The sequence below is a fragment of the Somniosus microcephalus genome, chromosome 1 (genome assembly GCF_052327205.1).
Source record: "Somniosus microcephalus isolate GS21.2 chromosome 1, FLI_Smic_1.0, whole genome shotgun sequence".
Taxonomy (NCBI): Eukaryota; Metazoa; Chordata; class Chondrichthyes; order Squaliformes; family Somniosidae; genus Somniosus; species Somniosus microcephalus.
The window spans coordinates 325,598,922-325,622,580 of NC_140987.1; positions in this window are offsets into that span (position 1 = coordinate 325,598,922).

A 23,659-nucleotide genomic window follows, 5' to 3' on the forward strand; every position below is an offset into this window, starting at 1 on the left:
CAGCTCCACTATTACAAAGGAGTTTTCACCGATGATCATTTGCAGGTGGCAGAACTTTGTTATTTCAGGTCTGGGGGATCTTTTAGCAGGCATACTCAGTGTTGTGGAAGTTTGGAGCCTGACACCCATCTCCAGTGTGACCTCCTGGGAAACCCCTCTCCCCACCTTGACTCAGTTCTTCAACTGAGGCATATTCCAGAAGCATGGTGAACATTTAATTCCTTTCCTCCTGGACATCAGATTCGGATGCAGACCAGCTGTTAAGTCCGTGAATGATTGAGACACGGACTAGCAGGAGAGAAAACAAAACGATCTTTACTGGTGGAAGGCATAAACGAATCTAACAAACAGAGGCTCTCTAGCGCCTTTTATACAGGGGTGGTCACTGCCGGTACTGCAGTCTGAGACCAGTTATTCTCTTAAAGGTACATACACAACAATTCCTCCCCTTTTAGATAAACAGTACATAACATTCATTTAACAACTAATGATAACGAATTACAATCACAATTACTGTTGCTAGATACATTGGTTAAGTTTAAGCAATTATAAGTTCAGTCTTTGAGGAGGCTTCCTGATTCTGTCTGGATAACGCCTCTTTGGGGTATCAGGTTCTTCTGGCAATGTTGAGTCGGAATCAATGTCGTTGTTTGGTTCATCTGCTTCCAATATTACCGGTTCTGCGGTAGCTGCAATTGGAACGTCGATTTCATTACCAGGTGTATCAGATCGTGGTGTGGAGTTGACGTTTTCCAGTGACTCTAGAACCTGGTCAACATGGCGTCTTACAATGCTCTCCCCAACGTCCATGGTATACATGAGAGGTCCTTGTCGTGTACAAATCGTTCCTGGCTGCCATTTCTCAGTGCGGTAGTCCCGGGCCAAAACTGGTTGACCTATCTTAAAACTCCTGGTCGGCCTTTCATTCATATTCTGAAACTGCCTGTTCTCCACATCTCTTCGGACGTTTGGCTTAACCAAATCCAAGCGGCATCGTAGTCTTCGATTGAAGAACATCATGGCTGGAGTTTGGTTGGTAACCGCATGTGTCGCATTCCGGTAGGCAAACAAAAAGTTGTCCACCTTGTGTTGTAGGGGTATATCTTCATTACACATTGCCTTGATAGCCTTCTTGAATGTTTGGACAAACCTCTCGGCCAATCCATTAGTGGCTGGATGATATGGGGCAGATGTGTAATGCTTAACACCATTGTTCTTTAAGAACCTCCGGAACTCTTCAGACACAAACTGTGGTCCATTGTCAGAGCAAATCTGTTCAGGCAGCCCATTCCTGGCGAATATGGTTCGTAAACCTGTGATAGTTTTTTCCGTGGTGGTTGAGGACATTTTTATTACCTCTGGCCACTTTGAATGTGCATCCACCGCAATTAAAAACATCGAGTCCATGAAGGGACCAGCAAAATCAATGTGCACCCTTTGCCATGGAGATGAGGGCCACTCCCATGGATGCAGAGGAGCTTGTGGTGGGGCGTTTTGGACCTTCTGGCATCCTGCACAGCTCTTGGTCATCTCTTCAATTTCTCTATCGATTCCCGGCCACCACACAAACGCTCTGGCTAAGCTCTTCATTTTTACCCCACCCAGATGACCCTCATGAAGCTCATTGAGCACTCTATCCGTCAACTTAGGTGGAATTACTACTCTGGATCCACACATCAAGGTTCCTCTGCACACTGACAGCTGTTCTCTTCTCGGTGAGAATGCTGGCAGCAGTGGTTTGCCATGTGCTGGCCATCCCTTCACCGTTAAATCATAGACCCGTGATAGTGTCGGGTCATTCCGTGTTTCCTTTTCTATGTTTGCATTCGTCACAGGGAGACATTCGACTATGGTCGAGTGGAATAACTCCATTGGATCCACTGCAAGGTCTTCTTCTTCCACCGTCGGCAACGGTAGACATGACAATCCATCAGCATTTCCATGCTGTTTAGTTCCTTTGTACTCGATGTCATATTGGTGTGCCCCTAGGAAAAGGGACCATCTCTGCAGCCGTTGTGCTGTCATTATCGGTATGCCCTTCTGAGGGTTGAAAATGGAGACAAGAGGTTGATGATCGGTTAGTAGAGTAAATTTTTGACCGTGCAGATAGTGATTGAACTTCTTCACCCCCCACACTAGGCTGAGGGCCCCTCTGTCAATCTGGGCGTAGTTACGCTCGGCAGAATTTAACGAGCGTGACGCAAAAGCTATCGGCCTCTCCGAACCATCAAGGAATTTATGTGACAGTACCGCCCCAATGCCGTAGGGAGACGCATCACACACCAACCTGATTGGCAGTGCTGGGTTGTAGTGAGCCAATACTTCCTTTGAAGTGATTAAGTCCGTGAATGATTGAGGCACGGACTAGCAGGAGAGAAAACAAAACGATCTTTACTGGTGGAAGGCATAAACGAATCTAACAAAACAGAGGCTCTCTAGCGCCTTTTATACAGGGGTGGTCACTGCCGGTACTGCAGTCTGAGACCAGTTATTCTCTTAAAGGTACATACACAACACCAGCCACGGTAGCAGCAGAACCATGAGCAACAGCAGCACCAACAGCAAGAGCATCAACAGGACCACCAAGCTGCTAGTCACCCACCTGAAGCTGCACAGGCCAGAAGGTGCCAGCATGTGACAACATTGCTGCCCAGGATGCAAGGGACGCACTCATCCTGGCCAGATTTGCTTAGCTTGCACAATCAAACACTTTTGCCTCGCACCTTCTTATCAGACCATCGACAATGGCCAAGAACCTGCAGATTCCTATCACTCTGACCACCATACTGACAATTGCAAGTCATCCTAAGCCCTCAATGTGGAAGTCCCATTAGCAACATGACACATGCCACAACTGCAACAGGTTGCCATCAGAATTTTTAATGGCAATAAGCATCTGATGGCTTTTCAACATTAAACATTACATTAAACCCAAGTGACTACCTTTGTGAATACTTGTGCATTATCTTCCGCTTACACATGCTCCTATGTGGTGCTTCCCCTGTGGCTTCAGCAGATGTGGAGGCCCCTTGCTCACTTTCTTGCTGCTCCTGTCTCGACACCTTTGGTGGGCGTCCTCTGGGGTTGCGAACCTGTGAGGGCTCGGCAACAGCCTGCTGCTCTTGCGGCTGTGCAGTGGTTGAGACGCCGATCTCAGTTGGGTGGGGACTCTGGTGGGGCTCTGGCCAAGGGCTTTGCAGTGGCATGGTCGTGTGAGCACTTGGAGAGGAGCCCCCACTTCCTTGCTGTCTGCCACCAACATCCGTCTCATGGGTCAGCCCCACTTCAGAGCTAGCAAGTGGCTTGACAGCACCTTGCTGCACTTCAGAGGGGCCATGAGGACCCGTTTCTGTACTGGAAGTCCGACTCCCAAGGACTTGCATGAATGTCTGGTTTGTATGCTCAATAGCTGACCATCGGTCCTCAAGAGATGTCAGTCTATTGTGAACAATGACCATGTTTTCACGACCCTGGCGACTAAGCTCCTCCATGGCCGTAGCCATCCTCTCCTCTACGGTAGCCATCCTTTGCACAGAGGTTGCCATCCTTTCCGTGGTGATGCGTTCATGCGCCAACACCTCCACAAAGGCTCTGCTCATGTTAGCGATGGACTCCTCCATTCGCTCCACACTCACAGCGACCCTGGAGACAAAACCTGCCAGAGACTCCTGCACCTGTTCCTAGAGTTCCAGCACCGCTCTCCTTCTGGATGGACCCGGAGGCACAGAGTCGACATATAGCGGAGCCGAGCTGCGAGCATCCTGCGCCCTCCGACTAGGACTCTCCACTGCTGTCCCTGTCTCCACCATCTGCTGATGCTCACTTGTGAGCTGTGATACACCAGGTGGCAACTCTACTCTAAGTCCCGAAGGTCCCACCGAGGCGTGAGTGTCTGCGCTGGTGCAGGGTGTGCTTAATTCTGCTGACGCAGCGCCCTCAGAGGTTGTAGCTTCCTCTGAGGAGTCTGCAAGCTCAAGCTCTTCCTCCTGGACAGTGGAGACGGGGGCTGTCGATGGTCCTGTGGGGGAGTAAAGGAAAGAGTTAGAGATGTGAGATCAAGGTTACATGCACATTGAATAGTGCAGATAAGTCAATCTGTTAGAGCATCAGATTCTTTATCAGTGACTCATGCAATGTCAATGAGAGAGATGCCAAACTATTCTGTCACCAGCTTGCTGTGATGCGCCTGCCTATCCGTCCCCCACTTGGGAATCCTCCTCGGTCCCGGCAATTTCCAGGGCCGCCTCCTCCGAGGTGGTGAGCTGGGCTACTGAGGGTGGCCCTCCCCCTGTCCTTGCTCTTTCTCTCTTATTGTGGGCTCTCTTTTCCTGCAATGAGGGCAATGAGGGACACAAATGGAGTTTGAGTGAGAATGAAGGAGTGAGTGTAGAGATTCCATAGCATAGATGCTTTGAAGGAGACAGAGGGCCCTCCCAGTGTGTTGTAAGTTGTCAATACATCACAGTGATAGAGAGTGTGAGGGCTGCATGGTCGAATAGTTAAGTGAATGTGACCATAGCGAGGGAATGGGTAAGGGTGCAGGGATGTAAGTGTCAAGTGGGATGTGGAGAAAGAGGTTGGCAAAGCAGAGTGCTGGTGAGGAGAGGCGATGGGGATCAGATTGAGGGTGAAGGGAAAGTCATACTCACTTTTCCAGTGCGCAGAAGGTCATGAAACCTCTTCCTGCACTGCAGCCAGGTTCTGCGGAACATAGAGATGGCATTGCCCTCCCTGGCCACTTGCAGCCACACAGCTTTAGTTTGTTGTGGTGGCTTTTTTCTCCATGAGGAAGGGAAGAGCACCTCCTTATTAGATCTTGCTCCCTCCACCAGAGCTTGGAGGGAGGACTCATCAAAGCGAGGAGCACACTTTTGCTTGCTGGTGGACATGGTCGATAAATGAAGTCTTTCATACAATGTCCAAAGCGTTTCCAGTCTCCAGAAGAAGCAAGGCTGCTTGCAGGCCTTAAATCCAGCAGCACTGATGACATCATTGGAGGCGACTTTCCGGATGGAAAGACTAATTGGGCCAGGGGTTCCCACACGCTGGAAATCAATTGCCCAATTAGGGGAAAATCGCTCTTTTTCCCCACATCACACTGGAGTCGGGTTCAGGACTCTAAAAACACCTGACATGCCCCAGCCCGCCCACACTGGCAAAATCGAGCCCACAGAGTTAACGTTTCAGGTCTGTGACCTTTCGTCAGAAATGGTTATCCATTGTTTCCTATGTGTTCTCTGCAATCTTTAAAATTGTGGATTGTTAAAAAATACTTATTTTTAATTAACTGCTATTCTAACTAATAATATTGTGCCTACTTGGCCTTATATTTGTGTTTGGAGTCAGGAAGGCATTCTAAACATAGCTGACTAGGTATGCAGCAATAGACATTATTTGGAGGTTGATAGGATCCATCGAATAAAAAGCACTAACAGAGACAGGTCAGAGTCCTGCTTGAATTTGTTCAGCCTGGAGTTGAGTTTATTCGGACATAGCTCAAATTACCAGAGAGCTTGATATTAACCCCGCTCTCCACGACGGGCGGGAGAGGGTTCGGGGGAGGAGGGGTTAAATCCCCAAAATCGTGAAACCCGCCCCGATCCCCCCGCAAACATGCCTGTACCGTTTTAACCGCGGCGGATATCGGGGCGTCCGAGAATCCTGCCCTGGACAGGCGGGCCCATCATTTAAATATTTAAACCAGGCTGCTTTCCTGAGATTTTGCCAGTGATTTGAGATTCATGTCTCCAGAACAGGCTTCCCGGGAACATTCGTGTTTCAAGCCTACTGTCATTTCCCCCCTGTTAATGTCGACCCCTAAAACTTTCACCGACAGTATCATTGAATTTATTGAGAAGGAGACTGTCCAAAGCAAGGATGAAGAAACAAGAGGGACGATGATGGATTGAGGCCTGAGGCCTACTCAGCCCGATAGTGCAAGATGGCACTTTTGGGTGATAGGGCCTGCATTATCGGCTCAAGGGTTTTTAACAGAGGCAGGTATGAATTAATTCAGGTAGAAGCTTTACCAGGGGTCAGGGCCAGCTGTTAAGCATACTGCTTTAAGATTATTGTAAAAAAAAACATTTTATTGGAAGAAGTCAATCGTTACAAACAAATTGTGATTGCACTACTGGCTCAATTGAGGTTTTGCGCTGTGCAAAAACAGATAAATAAAGAACTTGCATTGATGTGGTGCCTTTCACGATCTCCCAAAGCGCTTTACAGCCAATTATGCACTTTGAAGTGTAGTCACTGTTGTAATGTAGGAAACGTGGCAGCCAATTTGCGCACAGCAAGCTCCCACAAACAGCAATGTGATAATGACCAGTGTGTGTAGTGTGAGCGAGTCGAACAGTGAACTGTCCAGCCCCAATTCTCCCCCTCAGATTATTCAAATGATTATTCATGCCCTGCCAATGCAGATTTGGCCTTGTGCAGGGAGCAAACCCAAAGGGGGAAAGTGGAATATCTGGCCAGCGGGTCCAAATTAAAGAGATGTGTACATTTAAAGGTAAGCGCCTGCATATGGGGACGAATATTTGTTTCAGCATTTAGCCTGTTTCAGTATCAATTTCAGATATTTGTCAGTCTAGGCCAAGGATAGGGGCTGGAGGGGGCACTGGGGAGAAGTGCCAGGGACAAATGAAGTGAAGTGAAACTCAATGTGGAAGCGCAAGTAAAGGAGTGGTATGACAACTGAGCCCTTGTTTGATGTCGAAATGGAGGCGCAGTTGGATGAGATGGGAGCAAGGAAAACCACCCTAGTTGACACATCAGGGCCCCCTCCCCAGAGGACAGCTATTCCTGGCAGTAGGTAGTAATCAGGGTCAGTGCTGCGCACACAACCTGCAGCGCCTGGGACCAGATGCAGAAGAAAATGGCATATTTAAAGGAATCTGGCAAGGAAACAGTACCCAACTGCTCCATGTGTCTCATGGACGGTTCAAAGGTTGCTTGTTGCAGAATGTTACTTGTTCCACCTGTACTCCTCGCCCATGCCAGGCCTTCACAAAGCTTTACACATCGATCTTTGCATTTCATGCATTCCTCACCTTTAAGATGAAGCGAACAATTGAAAATGTTACCGCACTTGCATCTCCCAACGCCATAACACCACAACTCATTAGGAAACAGCCTAGCTGCATGATGCATAGTCACGTAGTGATATCCAGGTTGGCCCGCAGGTTGTGCGCATATCTGTTACTCTGCGTGTGGTCCTTCGACCTTCGACCTTTCTGCTTGTAAAGCAAAATACTTCAAGGGTGCAACCCCATGCCTCCCTCGTCAAATATCTTCTGACATGCCCAGCGGTCTATGAGAGAGCCTATGGCCCAGATTACTGGGGGGTCTGTGGGTCTGCAACACCACAGTAAACAGAGTTCGGCCTCAAGTACAAACAACAGCCCAAGTGTGTGTGTCCAACAGAGCGGCAGCTTTCTGCTGGTGACAGGCTCGGGTTACCACAGTAACCCAGACACTTTGATGGTAGAGGAGAGCGGGAAGGGTTGGCTGAGCTGCAGGACCCAAGCGCAGCTGTCATTGCCCGGTCAAAAAAGAATGGTGGGACTTCAGAGTCTCTGCTCCCAACCTGGTCCCAGTGACCAGGAGAGAAAGCCATTGGCTCATTTATTTTATTCTCACCCTGCACACAGTGGGGGGCTTCGCGCTATTTTCACCGATCCTCTCCTGAGGGCGCTGACTCGTTCTGGGGACATGGTTCCACTGGCTCCGCCCAGTCGTCAGTTTCACTTATCTTGAAAAAGAGAAATTTTCCGGGCTATGGGGATAGAACAGGGGAGTTGTACCAATTGGATAGCTCTTTCAAAGAGCCGGCACAGACACGATGCGTTGATTGGACTCCTCCTGTGCTGTAAGATTCTATAATACAGACAGACTGCCATCTAATGAGGTCTTCTGGATGCCCTCCTTGCTTTTCCAGCTCCCAGAGTGAAAGAAGAATTCTCAAAGGAATGCCCATGCTGTAAAGCGTGTATGTTGCCAATCTCAATAAAACCCTGAAATAAATAAATCTCAAATTAAAGTCATTTCAGTGCCTGAAATTTCACATTTCAAGTTGTATATTGTGTGAAAGTAAATACAATCTGAATGATAGGAGCAACAATAGGTGTCAGCCTTGGCTCTGTGGTAGCACCCTTCGCCTCTTGAGTCATGAAGGTTGTGAGTTCAAGTCCCAGTCTAGAGATAGCAAAATACTGCGGATGCTGGAAATCCGAAATAACAACAGAAAAAGCTGGGAAAAACTCAGCAGGCTAGGCTTCCTGAAACGTTAACTCTGTTTCTCTCTCCACGGATGTTGCTTGGCCTGCTGAGTTTTTCCAGCATTTTCTGTTGTTATTCCCAGTCCAGAGGCTTGAGCCCATAATCCAAGCTGACACTCCCAGTGCAGTACTGAGGGAGTGCTGCACAGTCGGAGGTGCCATCTTTTTGATGAGACATTAAACCAAGGCTCCGTCTGCTCTCTCAGGTGACACTATTTTGAAGACGAGCAGGGTAGTTCTCCTCGGTGTCCTGGCCAATATTTACCCCTCAACCAACATTACTATAAACAGATTATCTGGTTGTTACCACATTGCTGTTTGTGGGAGCTTGCCGTGTGCAAATTGGCTGCCAGGTTTGCCGACAAAACAATAGCAACTAACAAATTTAAGCATACATTTTTTGGGCAATGAGTGTGACTGACTGTTTGCTATAGTACATGGATACAAACGTCAAGGTAATAAATGTGCAACATTTCTCTGAACAGAGTAATGAATGACCTACAAAGAGTTGCTGGACCTAAATCACAGCACAGTAGAAAATTCGGATCAATGGTACAGGACAGCAGGGCACCTGCTTTAATGTTCACAGCCTGAGAAGATTGGATTCTGCAGTTCAAACTCCAAAATAGTAACAGGAGCACCTGAAGATGAGAGTCTGCTGCTAAGTCTGGTAAGTGATATCAATAATGTACGCTGGCTGTTTTTGTTATAAATAAATAATATCAGCATAGCAATCTTTATAAGTACCGCAATGTGCCAACAATATTCGTAAAGACATATCAATCATCAGCCATAATGGCTTGTGTCTGTAATCATTAGCTGTGACCTGAATAAAATTAATTAATAGCTGACCTTAGGGGAGACTTTAACCCATTCATCCTGGTGGAAATGGGGAGTTGCAATTGAAGTCCACTTTTCACACAAAGGGTGATAGAAATCTGGAACTCTCTGCCCCACCAGAGGAAATTGATTCTACCGTATCAAATCCCTTAATCATTTTAAACATCTTGGCCGTGATTTTGATGACCGAGGCAGTTCCGGGGCGGCCAGAGTCAGTGTCGTGGTCCCAGCCCGCTGCCTGCTCCAGCCCGCACTCTTCAAGCGATTTGCCGTTGACTGGGTTTGTTAAGCCTGCCCGGCGAGGTTCCCGGCCAATTAATAGGAAGCGGGTCTGATGACATCGTTTGATGATGCATCATCAGCCAGTTTCCTTTAAGGGGCCATGGCCAAATTGATTTTGACAGTTGTGCTCTCAGTGTTCTACAGCACAGAGGTGCTGCAAACACTGACAAGCACTGCACAAAGGTGCACGGCTGCACCCAGGCTCTCCCATGACTCCCTCCATATGCTTATGGAGGGAGTCACAGCACGCAGGGAGATTCTCTTCATTTCCAATGGGCGGAAGAGACCTCCCCAGACCAACATAGCCTGGTTGCACATTGCACAGGAGGGCAGAAGCAGGGATGTCATCAGGAGGACGAGGTTGCTGTGCTGAGCAGATCGTGAAACGTTACTGCCAAGCGACACTCAACCTCATCTTGTTGTGCCACTCATCACATCCGCATCACTCTGCCTTCCCTACCCTACTCCTGCACATCTTTACTCACACCAACTTACCTTGCACCTCCACCCATCTCTCTCTATCTACATAACCACTTCCCCATCTCACGAGCCACCCATCACACTCACCCTCAACCTACTGCAAGCAGACGAACTAACAACACACAAGGGTAGGCACTTGGGTGGTTTAGCCAATGTTCATGTGATGTTTCTGTTAATGTGTTGTCAAACATTGAAATCTATATTTTCAACACCTTACCTTATTGGACAGATCTGTGCTCACCTTTGGAAGTGTCTCAGTGAGTTCCAATGAATGCTGAGACATAACTTCCCCCCGCCCCCCAATTGTGATGAGTGTGAAAGGAATGGCTTGGACATTGTCGGGGTGCTTTATGGTGCTGGTGTGGGGTGGTGTCAACCTGGCACATCATGTGGCAGCCAGGGTGTACAGCATCAAGTGAAGTAAATCTGGCCATGGTGAGGCCATCCCTGGCCTTCCGGGCAGCAATTTTGTTGGGCGTTGATGCCCTGTGTCCTGGGCAGCATCAGGTGATTGCGGTTGGTATTGTTGCTGGTGATGTTGGTGTTGGGGCTGATCGTGGAGGGATTCAGAGGACCAAGGTGAGATTTTTTCAAGAGCAGCGATGTTGCTGGAATAGATGGCAGCTGAAGTTGAGATGACAAGAAGCGATCTGTCACTGGTGAGAGAGCTTCCTCCAAGGAGGTGACAGTGGATAGAGAGTTTACTCCAAACACTTCCAAACTGCCTAAAGCGCAAAAGTGTCTTCCAAGTCCTGAAGGCTCAAGCTTCTGACATTGGAAAGGGACCAGCTGTGAAATGGCAGCTTTCATACCACCTTTGCAGCTGTCACCTATTCACAGCAATGGGGAGACATAGAGAACCCGACCTACTTACCTGACGTGATCGCCGAACGACATGAACCCCGTTAAAAAAAGTGGTAAAATAGAAATAGGCTGACAAAATAGTAGTTAAGAAGTGTTTAACAAGCATTTAACTATCTTAAATGTCTCCCCTGCCGCTTGGTGTTGGGTCTGTTCTGAAATCGCAGACCCGACAATTGGAAAATTACATGGAGGCGGGTTCGGAGCGGGTTCCCAACTTGCTGTCAATCATTTCGCTTTTGACAGCGGACCCACCTCCGAGCCCGCACGCTGAGCGCCGGCAAAATCATGGCCTTCGATAATATCACCCCTCAACCATCTAAACTAAAAGGAATACAAACCAAGTTTATGCAACCTGTCCTTGTATTTTGAGTATTTAAGCCCCGGTACCATTTCTGGTCAATTTGCACTGTACCCTTTCCAAAACCTTTCTTTCCTGAGGTGTGCTGCCGAAAACTGAATGCAGAATTCCAGATGGATTCTGGCCAAATTTCTGTACAACTGAAGCATCACTTCCTCATTTTCATATTCAATCCACCTAGAGATAAAGGCCAACATTCCATTAGCCTATTGATTACTTTTTGTACCTGTGAACTAGCTTTTAGTGATTTGTGTACATAGACACCTGAATTCCTTTACTTCTCAATATTCCTACTCTCTCACCATTAAAAAAAAATCTTTTTTTTTCTTAGATCCAAAGTGAATGACCTCACACTCCCCCATATTGAACTCCATCTGCCACAATTTTTCCCACTCATTTAATTAGTCCATGATCCTCTCTAACCTCTGGCTCCCATCTACATAATTTACAACACATGAGTCAAAGGGTCCATGATGTAACGTTAAACAATTCATAGGTGTAGGAGAGGGACAGGAGATTGTGTGGCTCAGGGTGGGGAGGGGGCAGGAGATTGTGTGACTCAGGGTGGGGAGGGGGGCAGGAGATTGTGTGACTCAGGGTGGGGAGGGGGCAGGAGATTGTGTGACTCAGGGTGGGGAGGGGGCAGGAGATTGTGTGACTCAGGGTGGGGAGGGGGCAGGAGATTGTGTGACTCAGGGTGGGGAGGGGGCAGGAGATTGTGTGACTCAGGGTGGGGAGGGGGGCAGGAGATTGTGTGACACAGGGTGGGGAGGGGGCAGGAGATTGTGTGACTCAGGGTGGGGAGGGGGCAGGAGATTGTGTGACTCAGGGTGGGGAGGGGGCAGGAGATTGTGTGACTCAGGGTGGGGAAGGGGGCAGGAGATTGTGTGACTCAGGGTGGGGAGGGGGCAGGAGATTGTGTGATTCAGGGTGGGGGGGGCAGGAGATTGTATGACTCAGGGTGAGGAGGGGGGCAGGAGTTTGAGATGGGTGGCAGTAGTCTGGGCTGAGTGGCTGACAGGCAACAGCAAGGGCACTGGCAGAGTGGCAGGAGCGGGAGCACAAATGATGCCCTCAGAGAGGAAAGCAGATTCGTATTCCATGGAGCTACTGCCACTCTCATGGGACGACACCTCAACAGTCCTAGTAATCTGTTGGAGATCAGATTGCTGGACTCCTGTGATGCCCTGGAAGCCCCTTTGAACACTGGTATTCAAGCCATGATGACAGCAGTCTGAGCTTCTACTACAGCACTCAGAATTTTGATGGAAGCTATTTGTGCTGCACTAGAAGCTGTGACATCAGCCATCAGCCGCTGCATCATGGTGGGTTCCACAGGTGTGCTGATGGAGGTGACCACCCATTCCATGTTGCAAAGGATGGGCTCCCAGCTCTGAGCAAAGCCCTGTGCCAAGTTGGAGCTGGACTTCTCCATTCTGTCCCCCCGGTGACATCATCTGAAAACACAGCGTCAGTTTCCACATGTACGCTGCTGGCACCCAGCTCTACCTCACCACCACTTCTCTTGACCCTTCCACTGTCTAATTTGTCACACTGCTTGTCCGACATGAGCAGAAATTTCCTCCAACTAAATATTGGGAAGACCAAAGCCATTGGGTGAAAAATTGAGTCGCGCCCTCTTTGGGGCTACTTTTAGCGCCCCGGAAAAATTAGCGCCCCCGCGACCGATACTGAGTGGTAGCATCCCAAGAGGGAAGCGGGGTGCTACTGGAATCACCCCGCCACCCTCTTGGGGCACTGCAAGGGAATAGCAAGGCGCTATGTCGTGCCGCAGTATTGCAGGCCTTCCTCCCCTACTTAAAGGGGAGTAGCCTTGCGCAGCGCGACCCGGGGCCCAGCTGGGCCACCGGGGATTGGGAGTGCGGGCAAAAGAGCCCGGCACTCAAGAGAAGTGCCGGGCTCATGGAGCGCAGTCGGTACTCCGCGGGGGGGTGGTGGGTAAGGAGGTCGGGGACGGCAGCAGAGGCAGGTGCTGGCAAGTGGCCAGCAACAAAAATGGCCGCCCGGCACCTCGCCTTTAAATAGCGCTGCCGCGGCTGCAGGTAGATCCCCCTGACCCCGTCGGACATAGCGTCCGGCGGTAAGTCAGGGGGCGCTACCAAAGATCGCGGCCGGGGCGCGAGCGTGGCGCTGAGCAATGCAATGATGTCATCGGCGGTGCAGCGCCATGGGGCGCTAGCGGTTAGTACTGCTGCTAACCTCCCACTGAATTTTGCGGGAGGCATTGGCGGCACCATGCCTGGGCGCGAGTTGCTTTGCGCCCCGTTAGCAGCCTCTTAGGCCGCTAATGGGAGGCACAAAGCAACCGAATTTTTCCCCCATTGTCTTCAGACCTCACCACAAACTCCATTCCCTAGCCACTGACTCCATCTCTCTCCCTAGCAACTGTCTGAGGCTGAACCAGACTGTTCGTAACCACTGTTTGTTCACCGTTTTCGGGGATTATCCAATTTAACCCCCAATATATTTCGCTGACATATAAAAAAAATAAGGTCCCAAATTTGCAGCTACTTAGGACCTAAATCTGTCCACAAAACTACCAGAGCTGACAAATTTCCCCTTTAGAGGGCTAACGTTTGATTTTAGAATCCGCAGCCAGTAGCCCTACATATCATCTTTAAACCCAGATAATTCATACACGATGAAGGTTTTTCAACAGAGTTGATTAATATGTTAATGATTCTATTTATACCACAAGTGTGCTAGTAATAATCCATTTATTTAAAATACTTCTGGGCCTAGAAATTGGCCTGAGGCGCCCAAGCGGCGCAAAGTTCGCCTGGGCGCTGGAATTTGCGCCACGATCGCCGCATTAGCGAGTGCCGCAAATTCAGTTGAAGTGCCCCTAGAGGGAGACGGGGCACGGCTCGAGGCGCTCCGCGTCCCTCTTAGGGCGCTGAAAGCGAATTTCGCAGCGCTACATGCCGCAGCGCCACACGCTGCGGCACGGCACACTGCGGTACTGCAAGCCTTCCTCCCACTGTTAAGGGGGAGGGGCCTGCAGCAGCGCGAGTCCCGATCGCGAGTGCCGGCAAAAGAGCCCGGCACCAAGGAGAAGTGCCGGGCTCTCGGGAAACGGCCGGCAATGCCGCGGTGGGGGGAACCAGGAGGCCGGGGACGGAGGTGTTGGCAGGCGGCCGCCAAAAAAGCGGCCGCCCCGCACCTCCATCTTAACTTGCACCCCTGCCGGCGCAGCAAGGCTCCGTGAACCGGGCGCGGGTAGCGAACGGCGCTACAGCGGCATTCGCTGCCAAATATCGCGATCGGGGCGCAAATGGGGCGCTGCGCACACCGATGACGTCATCGGTGGTGGCGCAGCGCAAAAGGCTAATGCCACCATTAGCGCCCCTGCTGAATATCGCGGGAGGCGCAGCCAGTGGCGCTACAGCCACTGACTGCCTCTTTAGGCGCTAACAGGTGGCACTACTCACCCAATTTCTCCCCCCCTGGTTCTTTATTAGTGGGGATTATTCTAAGTATGTAGAACAGTATAATCCCTCATGAATTACGCAGCATTCCTATCGCATGGGATTAAAAACATCACTGCTCATTAGGCTCTGAGCCAGGGTTTTAACACAAAGGCTGCAATTTTGCCTGCACTCAGAGTACAGGTTTGGAAGCGGGTCCGCTGTCAAAATCGAAATGATTGACAGGGGGTTGGGAACTCACTCCGAACCCGCCTCCATGTAAATTTCCAAAGTGTCGGGTCTGCGATTTCAGAACAGGCCCGACACCAAGCGGCGGGGGAGGCATTTAAGATAGTTAAATGCTTGTTCAACGCTTCTTAACTACTATTTTGCCAGCCTATTTCTATTTTCCCACTTTTTTAATGGGGTTCACGTCGTTCGGAGATCACGTCAGGTAAGTAGGTCGGGTTCTCTATGTTTCCCCATTGCTGTGAATAGGTGACAGCTGCAAAAGTGGTATAAAAGCTACCATTTCACAACTGTTCACTTTCCAATGTCAGAAGCTTGAGCATTCAGGACTTGGAAGACACTTTTGAGCTTTATGCAGTTTGGAAGTGCTTGGAGTAAGCTTTCTATCTACTGTCACCTCCTTGGAGCAAGCTCTCTCACCATTGACAGATCACCTTCTGTCATCTCAACTTCAGCTGCTATCTACTCCAGCAACATTGGTGCCCTTGAAAAAATCTCACCTTGGTCCACTGAATCCCTCCACGACCAGCCCTAACACCAACATCACCAGGCACACCAACATCACCAACAACAATACCAACCTTCTCTGCAATCACCTGATGCTGCACAGGACACAGGGCATCAACATCTGACAACATTGCTGCCCGGGAGGCCAGGGATGGCCTCACCATGGCCAGATTTACTTCATTTGATGCTGTACACCCTGGCTGCCACATGATGCGCTAGGTTGACACCACCCCAAACCAGCAACCCTACAATGTCCAAGCCATTCTTTTCACACTCATCACAATTGGTGGGGGGTTGGGTGGGTGGGGCGGGGGGAAGTTATGTCTCAACATTGACTGGAACTCACAAAGACACTTCCAAAGGTGAGCACAAATCTGTCCAATAAGTGTTGAAAATATAGATTTCAATATTTGACAACACATTAACAGAAACTTCACATGAACATTGCATAAACCACCCAGGTGCCTACCCTTGTGTATTGTTAGTTCATGTGCTTGCAGTAGGTTGAGGATGAATGTGAGGGGTGGCTAGTGAAATGGGGAAGTGATAATGTAGATAGTGTAGCGGTTCGTGTAGCTCGCCACTAAATAAGAGAGTTTGACTTCGACGAACTATTATCAAGTTGTTTATTTACAGGAACAGACTAATTACATCAGGTAAGATGGCAGGTAAGATGGCTGACTGTAGGAGCACCGTGGTGTAGGTCTTGTCCCAGCGGGGACTCCATGAGGACTGAGTTCGTAGTCCTGTGGGGAGCGTGATGACGTCATCATGCTCTGCTGTGTGTTCCCGCGCTTTGGGCGTCACGTGATCGCGTCGTGACGTCAGTGCATCTCCCCGGCATAGAGGCTGGCCGTTGAGGCTGAGGTCGCGAGGCCGGGCTGTGCCGGTGCTTGCCGTGTGAGCGGGAGATTGCGTCGCTCCCGTCGGACGGTCGTTGCGGCCGAAGACGCTAGGCCGGGCTGTGCCAGCGGCCGTCCTGGAAGGCCGAGTCGGGCCGGCAGCCGCCGCACGCACGTCACGTCATACATGACATGACGTCAGCACGCTAGGGCACGTCTTAAAGGGGCAATGGCCCCAACAGGTAAGTTAAAAGGGCAACAGCCCGAAAAGGTAAGTTAAACATACAGTAAGGTAAGTTAAAGGGAATTATGTATCTCAATGTAAGGAACAACCAGTGGTACCGCCACACAGGCCCCCCCAGAATTCGCTTTAACGAAAGTCCAAGGATGAGATGGTCTGACGAGCTGGTGGTCACGGCGGTCGTGCTGTCTCGACTTGGTAGGCGAGGTATGAAGATGCTGCTCGTGAGCGGATCCTTACGCGCGTCGTGGTGAATAAAACGTATCCATCAGGCGAAGGACCGTGGAGACGTGCGAAACAGCAGGCCTTGTCAGAGTGACGGGCAGGTTGGGCGGACGCGGGCGATGTCTCCGTTGGCTGGTGAGCGAAACCTTCGGGAGGCTGGAACGCACGGAACGGTGCGTGCCATAGTGCTACGACGTGAACACAATGGAGGGTGAAGAGTTGCTGCATTGATCAGTGATCGGTGAGGCTAGCAACTTTCACATGGCTGATCGCGGCCGCAGGATGCCCGTTGGACCCGTCCTCGATGTGTGCAGCTTTAGTCGACGTTTGCGTTTGTTAAAGGGAAAACTGGAGAAAGGGCGGCAACGGTCCAGGTTGTTGTTGCTTTCAGGAGGGGTTAACTCTGCCTGGAGGGCGGCAACACTTGTAACAGTTGTAGATTTAGGAGAAAACAGCCAGGAGGGCGACACGCTGTTTGTTCACGCCGAATCGTGTAGTAGGTAACACAACCAGCAGGCTGAAGGGCTGGTGCGTCGTCGGCGGGGAAAGAGTTGTCGGTGTTCACGAGGGATGGGTTCTCGTGGTTCGCGAGGGATGGGTCCTCGTGCGCGAGGAGTGCGTCCTCGTATTTTGTGGGGGTGAGTCCTTGTGGTATCCCCGTGGGGCGCGCTCCAATCTTGTGGGCCCGAACATGCTGTACCCCGCGCTTGGAGAGATGTATACTTGCTGTTGCTTTGGACGTAGAGGCGGACGATCCGTGTGGCGGTAGAAGAGTCGAATACGGAGACCGAGAGCACGTGCGTGGTCTGTGCCGCATCGATGTTCTCGGCGAACAGGGCTTCTACCTGCATAAAGCATGAGGGAGACCGTGGCTCCCTGGATTGCGGTAGCGACAGCAGAATGGCTGATGCTTCCATAGCGTGCTTCGTTTGTGAAAGACGTTCACAAACCCACCAATTGTAGCGCTGGTGGACGACGGTTGTCGTTGGTCATGCTCTACCTCTGTGACATCGTTCGTGAAAAACGGGCTCACCTCCAAGCTGCGCTTCCATTGCGAATACGTACGCAAAGACGGGGTCGCTTTTGGTGGAATCGGTGTTAGCCGGTTGCTGTTCCGTGGTTGTTCGTCGGTTGTGCGTTGGTCGTCTTGAGTGAAGACGAGGTTCAGGCGCGTGTTGCTACCGTGAAAATCGTTCACGGATACGGGTTCACCAATTGTAGCGTTAGAATTGATGAGCTCCCATACTCACGTCGTGGGGTCACCAATGTAGCGGTTCGTGTAGATCGCCACTAAATAAGAGAGTTTGACTTCGACGAACTATTAACAAGTTGTTTTTTTACAGGAACAGACTAATTACATCAGGTAAGATGGCAGGTAAGATGGCTGACTGTAGGAGCACCGTGGTGTAGGTCTTGTCCCAGTGGGGACTCCACAAGGACTGAGTTCGCAGTCCTGTGGGGAGCGTGATGACGTCATCGCGCTCTGCTGTGTGTTCCCGCGCTTTGGGCGTCACGTGATCGCGTCGTGACGTCAGTGCATCTCCCCGGCATAGAGGCTGGCCGTTGAGGCCGAGGTCGCGAGGCCGGGCTGTGCTGGTGCTTGCTGTGGGAGCGGGAGATTGCGTCGCTCCCGTCGGCCGGTCGTTGCGGCCGAAGACGCTAGGCCGGGCTGTGCCAGCGGCCATCCTGGAAGGCCGAGTCGGGCCGGCAGCCACCACACGCACGTCACGTCGTACGTGACGTGACGTCAGCATGCTAGGGCGCATCTTAAAGGGGCAATGGCCCCAACAGGTAAGTTAAAAGGGCAACAGCCCCAAAAGGTAAGTTAAACATACAGTAAGGTAAGTTAAAGGGAATTATGTATCTCAATGTAAGGGACAACCAGTGGTACTGCCACAATAGAGACTGATGGGTGGAGGTGCAAGTTAAGTTGGTGTAAGGGTGTTGTAAAATCTTAATGATCTCTGAGTTCTTGGACAAGATGCCAATAGGCAGCAGCCAGTATGTTTGAGCAATAGATCAAGATTTATTAAGCATACAGTGTAATATACTTAATATTAGGCGATAGTTTTAATGAGTAGCTCGCAGCCCTTGGTCTCTGGAACCTCTCAGACACAGATGACGTTGTCTTAAGTCTGTTCCTTTGTTCTTGCAATACGTCTGTGTAAAGTAGTTCTTTGAGTATCGCAGTTTTAATCCTTTTCTTATCAAAAGTTGGTTTGGCCAGTGTCCGTATATGGTATTTAACAAAATCACCTTTTTTAATTGGTTCTAATTGTCAAAATACCATTGTCACTCAGACTAAGGTAGCATCCCGCCTTTCCAGTACTTTTCCACCAACTTTACCATGTTCAGTGTTATCGTGTTTATAGTTTTTCACCCCATTGGAATTTATTTTATCTCTTTCATTTCTAGCTTCCCTGGTACAAGGCCTTTATGCCAAGGGCCCATATCAGCGCTGTTTCACTGGTCTTGAGATATCCAAACTATCTCACTTTAATCTACCAGATAAATACCTTTTCTCCATGATCTCTCTCATTTTATGTCCTTATACTAATTATCCTTTAAATATTGTTGCAATTAGTTTTGGTAAGCGAATTCTAAGTTCTATACAGCATTATAATATGTTATTTAATGATTTAACCTTCACTCGCAGTCTGTGGCTGCTTGTTATCAAAACTTAGTCAAAACTGCTTTTGACTGTCTGCAGCTACATTTTGAGCAAGCCTTAGCTTTTTCAGTTACCCAGGAGTAATTATGGGTAATAATATTTGGTCAATAACTACACTTGAAGTTACACATATATGATTCTCATCTACTAAATATCTCTAAATATCAGCCTTTCGTACAATGTGCAGGAGCAGGGTAGGGAAGGCAGAGTGATGGGGATGTGATAAGTGGCACAGCAGGATGAGGTTGAGTGTGGTTTGGCAGTAACGTTTCGTGATCTACTGAGATCATTGAAAGGTTTGCACCACTGCAGCCTGGTCCTCCTGACGACATCCCTGCTTGTGCCCTCCTGTGCAATGTGCAACCAGGCTACGTTGATCTCCTGGGGAGGTCTCTTCTGCCCTTGGGAAGGGAAGAGATATGGAGGGAGTTATGGGAGAGCCTGGGTGCAGCCGTGCACCTCTGTGCAGTGCTTGTCAGTGTTTGCAGCACCTCACTGCTGTAGAACACTGACAGCACAACTGTCAAAATCAATTTGGCCATGGCCCCTTTAAGGAAACTGGCTGATGGCGTGGTATCAAATGACGTCATCAGACCTGCTTCCTATTAATTGGCTGGGAAACTCACAGGGCAGGCTTAACAAGCCCCATCAACAAAAACTCGCTTGGAGAGTGCGGGCTGGAGCAGGCAGCAGGCTGGGACCGCGACACTGCCCCCGGCCGCCCCAGGCCCACCTTGGCCGGCAAAATTACGGCCATAGGTTCTGTCCCCTAGGAATGATCGTTACATTGAATATACATACACACCAAACAGAACAGTCTTGCTGCAGGGGTTATACTTACAAAGCAGACAGAGGCCAGTGTTGGGAGGAGCAGAGAGCGACGTGACAGTGAGTACTTAAACTCACTTTCGCGGGCTTTTTTACAGAGGCCAGTGTCGGGAGGAGCAGAGCGGCGGTAAAGTGAGTACTTAAACTCACTTTCGCAGGCTTTTTTACAGAGGCCGGTGTCGGGAGGAGCAGAGAGTGGTGGTACAGTGAGTACTTAAACTTACTTTCGCGGGCTTTTTTACAGAGGCCGGTGTCAGGAGGAGCAGAGAGTGGCGGTACAGTGAGTACTTAAACTCATTTTCGCGGGCTTTTTTACAGAGGCTTACCAATCTCAAAGGCTGGCGGCGGCGTTCCGGAGCCACGTCACGATTCAAAAAGTGACGTGGGCAAGAGGAAGCAGCTGATTGGGTGAGTATGGCCAGTTGTGTATTTATAGCTTGACAGTTAAGATTAATAGTTTATAAAATTTAGAAGGTCTTAATTTTTGTGGTTATAGTTTCTAAGGTCTCTGTTGTGTATCGGAGAGTGCTAGTAACCAAGGGCCCTTGAATATATCATTTAATTGTAGTGTAATTAGTGGTATTGATTTGATTTAATTTAATTTAAATTAATTAAAGGGTAAGTCATGGCAGGACAGCTCGGCCCTGTGGCATGCTCCTCCTGTGCTATGTGGAAATTCAGGGACACTTCCTGTGTCTCTGACGACCATGTGCATGGGAAGTGTATCCAGCTGCAGCTACTGACAGATTGCATTGTGGCACTGGAGCTGTGAATGGATACATACTGGAGCATTCACGATGCTGAGGACATCGTGGATAGCATGTTTAGGGAGTTGATCACACCGCAGGTAAAGGCTGCACAGGCAGGAAGGGAATGGGTGACCACCAGGCAGAGTAGTAAGTGCAGGCAGGTAGTGCAGGTGTCCCCTGTGGCCACACCCCTCTCAAACAGATATACCACTTTGGATATTGTTGAGGGAGATGGTTTATCAGGGGAAGGCAGCAACAGCCAACTTCCTGGAACCATGGGTGGTTCTGCTGCACACGACGGGAGGAAAAAGAGTGGGAGAGCTATAGTGATAAGGGGTTCTATTGTAAGGGGAATAGATAGGCATTTCTGTGGCCGCAAATGAGACTCCAGGATGGTATGTTGCCTCCCTGGTGCAAGGGTCAAGGATGTCTCGGGGCGACTGCAGGGCATTCTGGAGGGGGAGGGTGAACAATCAGTTGTCATGGTGCATTTTGGTAGCAATGATATAGGTAAAAAACGGGATGAGGTCCTAAATAATGAATATAGGGAGTTATGAGGTAAATTAAAAAATAGGACCTCAAAGGTAGTAATCTCAGGATTGCTACCAGTGCCACGTGCTAGTCAGAGTAGAAATAGAAGGATATCTCAGAAGAATACGTGGCTAGAGGAATGGTGCAAGGGGGAAGGATTCAAATTCCTGGGACATTGGAACCAGTTCTGGGGGAGTGGGACAGTAAAAACTGGATGGTTTGCACCTGGGCAGGACCAGACCGATGTCCTAGGGGGAATGTTTGCTAGTGCTGTTGGGAAGAGTTTAAACTAAAATGACAAGGGGTTGGGAACCTGTGCAGGGAGACAGAGGAAAGGAAAGCAAGGACAGAAACAAAAGACAGGAAGGAGAAAAGCAAAAGTGGAAGGCAGAGAAATCAAGGGTGTAAATCAAACAGGGCCACAGTAAATAATAATTCTAAAAGGACTAAGTGTGTTAAAAAAACAAGCCTGAAGGCTTTGTGTCTTAATACGAGGAGCATTCGTAATAAGGCGGATGAATTTGCTGCGCAAATAGATGTAAACGGATATGAGGTAATAGGAATTACGGAGACATGGCTCCAGGGTGACCAAGGCTGGGAATTCAACATCCAGGGGTATTCAATATTCAGGAAGGACAGGCAAAAAGGAAAAGGAGGTGGGGTAGCATTGCTGGTTAAAGAGGAGATTAACACAATAGTAAGGAAAGATATTAGCTCTGATGATGTGGAATCTGTATGGGAAATACAGAAATAATCTGGGAAATACCAAGGGGCAGAAAACGTTAGTGGGAGTTGTATACAGACCCCCAAACAGTAATGCTGAGGATGGGGATGGCATTAAATGGGAAATTAGAGACCTGTGCAATAAGGGCACAGCAGTTATCATGGGTGACTTTATTCTACATATAAATTGGGCTAACCAAATTAGTAACAATACTGTGGAGGAGGAATTCCTAGAGTGTATACAGGATGGTTTCCTGGACCAATATGTCGAGGAACCAACTAGAGATCAGGCCATTTAGATTGGGTATTATGTAATGAGAAAGGATTAATTAGCAATGTTGTTGTGTGAGGCCCCTTGGGGAGGAGCGATCATAATATGATAGAATTCTTCATTAAGATGGAGAGTGAAGTAGTTGACTCAGAGACTAGGGTCATGAATGTAAATAAAGGAAACTACGATGGTATGAGGTGCGAGTTTGCTAGGATGGATTGGGGAACGTTACTTAAAGGGATGACGGTGGATAGGCAATGGCAAACATTTAAAGATTGCATGGATGAGCTACAGAATTTGTTCATCCCTGTTTGGCATAAAAATAAAACAAAAAATGTGACTCAACTGTGGCTAACAAGGGAAATTAGGGATAGCATAAGATCCAAGGAGAGGACATAGAAATTGGCCAGAAAAAGCAGCAAACCTGAGGATTGGGAGTAGTTTAGGATTCAGCAAAGGAGGACAAAGGGATTAATTAAGTGGGGGAAAATAGAATATGAGAGTAAGCTTGCAGGTAACTTAAAAACTGACTGCAAATGCTTCTATAGATATGTGAAGAGAAAAAGATTGGTGAAGTCAAGCGTAGGTCCCTTGCAGTCAGAATCAGGGGAAACTTTAATGGGGAACAAAGAAATGGCGGATCAATTAAATACATATTTTGGTTCTGTCTTCACAAAGGAGGACATAAATAACATTCCAGAGATGTCGGGGAACATAGGGTCTAATGAGAGGGAGGAATTGAATGAAATCAGTATTTGTAGGGAAATGGTGTTTGGGAAATTGACGGGATTGAAGGCTGATAAATCCCCAGGGCCTGATAATCTACATCCTTGGGTACTTTAGGAAGTGGCCCTAGAAATAGTAGATGCATTGCTGGTCATCTTCCAAAATTCTATAGACTCTGGAATAGTTCCCATGGATTGGAGGGTAGCTAATGTAACCCCACTATTTAAAAAAAGTGGTAGAGAGAAAACAAGGAATTATAGACCGGTAAGCCTGATATCGGTAGTGGGGAAAATGCTAGAGTCCATTATAAAAGATGTAATAGCAGAGCACTTGGAAAACAGTGACAGGATCGGACAAAGTCAACATGGATTTACAAAAGATAAATCATGCTTGACGAATCTACTGGAATTTTTTGAGGATATAACTGGTAGAATAGATAAGGGAGAACCAGTGGATGTGGTGTATTTGGACTTTCAGAAGGCTTTCGATAAGGTCCCGCATAAGAGAACGGCGTGCAAAGTTAAAGCAAATGTGATTGGGGGTAAGGTACTAACTCGACTAG